Source organism: Aquarana catesbeiana, linkage group LG01, assembly GCF_042186555.1.
Source record: "Aquarana catesbeiana isolate 2022-GZ linkage group LG01, ASM4218655v1, whole genome shotgun sequence".
In the NCBI taxonomy this organism is placed as follows: domain Eukaryota; kingdom Metazoa; phylum Chordata; class Amphibia; order Anura; family Ranidae; genus Aquarana; species Aquarana catesbeiana.
Window position 1 is genome coordinate 497,803,608 of NC_133324.1, and position 3,971 is coordinate 497,807,578.

The 3,971-nt window shown below is 43.2% G+C and overlaps 1 pseudogene; it reads left to right on the forward strand.

Annotated features, from left to right (window-relative positions):
* The first annotated feature begins 653 nt into the window (after positions 1 to 653).
* Positions 654 to 776, forward strand: LOC141124403 (U2 spliceosomal RNA; annotated as a pseudogene).
* Positions 777 to 3,971: the final 3,195 nt, after the last annotated feature.

The following is a 3,971-nucleotide window of genomic DNA, read 5'->3' on the forward strand; positions in this document are numbered from 1 at the left end:
GATCACTTGAGACAGGAAACAGTCCAGCAACTATGTTCTGTATTTTATTTATGTGTTAATATACTTGGATGGGGATAGGGGTATTATGTGATGCCCACTTGACTGATACAACTTCATACACTCCTCTTCCTCCAGCACATCACTTGCTTGCAGAACAACTCAGACCCAGCTGGAACACTGGTAAATCTGGCCAGGCTTTCAGCCAGATTAAGCAAAAGCCCTTTACAGGCAGGGACCATAGGCCTCTTTTGTGTGTAGAGAAAATTCCAGTGTCCAGCTACCCTCCTGTGGCTACTGATCCCAGCACCACTTCTTCAGGCACTGCCAGCTCACCTGGCTGCAGCTGACCCCTTCACAAGCCCTCCTGGCTACTTCCCAGAGTCCTCCCAGACTGTCTCACTCACCAGTCACCTGGCTGTCTTCTCCCTGGAGATCTCCCGGATGTGCTAGCTGGCTCCCGCTGTCCTCACTCTTGCTGCTGTGCCTCTGGACAGGACCCCTCTGTGTGTCTTGAGAGAATCCCTCCAGCACCCAAGCCCTAGGCCCGAGGCCACCCCCCAGACTAGGGGGCACCCTCAAGGACCACCCACAACCTCCTCAGCACTCCATCTCCATCTTCCACCTGACTGCCTCTCCTGGCATGACTCATACCTATTGCTTCTCTGCCTTTTGCCTAAGATCAAGTGTAGTATCTGTTCTTATCAGTGTCCGGTAGGGGTATTGTGCTGTCATTCTGGCTTAACCTGAGCTTGAGTGGCTGGCTATGTTCACCTGCTGGAGTGATGGGGGCTTGGAAGGCTAGTACCGGCTGGAACAGAAATCGAGGTGCCTGCAGGCTGTCGGGGCCCGAGAGTAATTCTCCTGGGAAAACTGTAAGAGCCCAGTTCCTCCTGATTTGAGTGGATCTACGTCGTCTGACCATGAGCTGGGAAGGCAGAGAGTCCACGGTGTCTGTGCCCTCTGGGGCTGGTAGCCCTAGGGGTGCTCGTAGTAACACTTGGGTGTGGGACCCCACTGTGTGAAAGGTCAAATGGTCACAGTCACTAAAACTTTTGGCTAAGTCCGGGGCAATTTTTGTCTTCCAGGCCCCAGGGCCTGGCCAGTGCACATTCACGGCCACTTCTGCCTTCTGGCTAGGCAGACTATTGGAACTCTTTGTCCCTGTCAAGAGCCTTGCCCCCTGGAGATTAGAGAGATGGAGAAAGCACACCCTTAAAGCGGAGTTCTAATCATTTTTTTTGTTTTTTATTAAAAGTCAGCAGCTACAAAAAGTGTAACTGCTGACTTTTAATAAACACACACTTACCTGTCCCGCGATCCAGCGATGCACTTACCCCAGCGTTTTCTTTTACTTCTTTTTACTTTTGGGTGGAACTCCGCTTTAAGTGCACTTTTTTTTGTGTGTGTGTTTCATATGCACGTTTTTTGTACACTTAATGGTTTTTCCGTTTTTAGGTTTTTTCACCACCATGGATTAAAAAAAAAAAAGGTGGCCCCTGCCAGCCCTTTACTGGGATTGGCTGAGGCTCTCATGCCAAGCAGCTCCTCCTAACCCCCACCCACTATGTCTAAATCATTCTCCGCTGTCCGAGAAATCAGGAGGAGGCATCAGAGAAGCTGCTAGGTCCTGGATGAGTCATCCAGCCCTGGATCACTAAACCCTGACCCAGATTCATAGCTCAGACTTAGCCCTGAGCTAAACTAATTTTTGCCTACACTAACAAACCTATCTACATCTAACACACTAGAGGGTGCCACACACATTACACTATGGGGGTTGATTTACTAAAACTAGAGAGTGCAAAATATGGTGCAGCTGTACATAGAAACCAATCAGCTGAAGTTTGAAACTCATTGGCTACCGTGCACAGCTGCACCAGATTTTGCACTCTCCAGTTTTAGTAAATCAGCCCATATTTCTACAAAGAAAGTATGAGAATTAGGTTTTTAAAAAAATCCTTCATATAGAAAGAACTTTTTGACCAGCATTCCATACCTGGAACCATCCAAGAGAGCCACTTCTGACAATCAAACATCCCAACAATTTTGCACAAATCCTCTACAATTTTGAAGACTGTGGTAAATTACATACATAAACAAAGGGAAGTCATCCTTTAAAAAAAATAGCAATATGTAAACAGGTCAACAGCTACATAGATCACCAAGGCAACTATTTAATTTTAGTATGCACGATAATCAAAGTCTTGTGCACGACAGCTAATATTTACACATCCAAAGTAAATCAAAGCCTTTTTTTCTTAACAAGGCACAAAAATGAATAAAAAAAATAACAAGGCTACTTTCTTCTATGTGATGAGTTCACCTTAGTAAGAAAAAAACAACCTTGACTGCACAAATTCTAATAAATAAAAGTGGGAATTCCTGGCAGCCTTCCCATCAAGTGCAAAATTCTATGACATTTGGTTCTGTCATTAAAGCACTGAAAAGGACTATACTTTCTTTTCTTTTGTACATAGATCTAATACAAGATTAGAACTGTGCTTATCAGATAAGTGGCTGTTACAAAAAAATGACAGAAACCTGTGCCGACAAAATCGCATGGTTTAACTGTGCTTCTATAATGCTTTCTGTCTCTAAAGACCATTCTAACAAACCGCCTTTATTTGGCCTTACAATACAGTTTTTTTTTTTCCACATCCCTATTACAGGATTCTATCCTTGAAATTATAACTAAAATACTGCACCTGGAAAACTTGAATTATAAAAGCCCTTCTGAAACAGCTCCTAAAGAATTACTGAAATACAGACAGGACCTACATATATGCATGGTTAATATGTATGGAAAAAACATAGCACACAACTAAAAGTGAAACTTTAGTCAGAAAATTAATCAGTTCACTTCAGGCTGGCCCCTTTTGCATGTATAGCTATATAAAACATTAAAATTAAGTATCTACGGTATACTATTTAAAATCCAGTAATACACTGTCTCACCCTCTCACCCTGCTCTGAACATGCTCCGTTGCTCTATATTTTTAGGCACTGCTGAGTTTGTAGAGGCCGATCTGCTGGCAGCCTTAAAGCAGAATTAAACCCTTCTATCCTTTACAGCCAAGGAACCTTGCTTCTGTTTGATCTACAACTGCCATGGTGCTGTACATGAGATCAGTTATGACACCAGCCATTTGATGGTTTGACAGTTTGGTTGAAGACACAAGCAAATGTGACAGTTAGCAATCCCGGCATTCCAGCAATATAACTGTTTTTTTAAACCATTAAATCGATGGGTTTAGTTTCGTTTCCTGCAGCCTCCAGCAAACAGGAGCAATGCAGGAAAGCAATTTACAGCAAAAACTAATTTTGGTAGCATAAGTATTAATGTGGAATGTATGTTCCTTGCTAAAGACATTATTTTTTTTATCAAGTTGTTATGTGTAACGTTCTGCTTTAAATACAGTAATAAGTCCAGTGTTTTTTCTTTTGGCTACAAATGACGATCAAGTATTATTGCATAAAATGCTTTCCTATAGTGTTTATTAATAAAATAAAAACACATTTAAAAGTGAATGTCTGATGCACTGCAGACAACAAGCCTCTCCAGACACTCACAAGATGGCGGATCTAAAACTTCTGGTCCCTGATGAAGTCACATGTTTTTACTGATGAACGCGTAGGGTGGGGCTGATGAAATCAGGCCGCATAACAGGAAGTTTAAGAGCCGCTATCTTGTTTAAAAAAAACTACTGCAGCTCCCTGTTCACACCGGGCTATTGCAAAGGTTTCCTATCAGAGCCAGCCTAACACTGTTTGGGTTCCTGGAAAACTGGGCCGACTTTTCAGTCGGTCACCAGTTCTATAGAAGGGACGGAATGTACCTAAATGAGGAGGGTGCAGATCTGCTGGGAGTGAAGATGGCCGAAAAGTAAGAGGGGTTATTAAACTAGGTAAAGGTGGGGGAGGGTCCAGAGGTAGAGATAGTCAGCAAGGAACATATTCCAGAAGGTAGTATT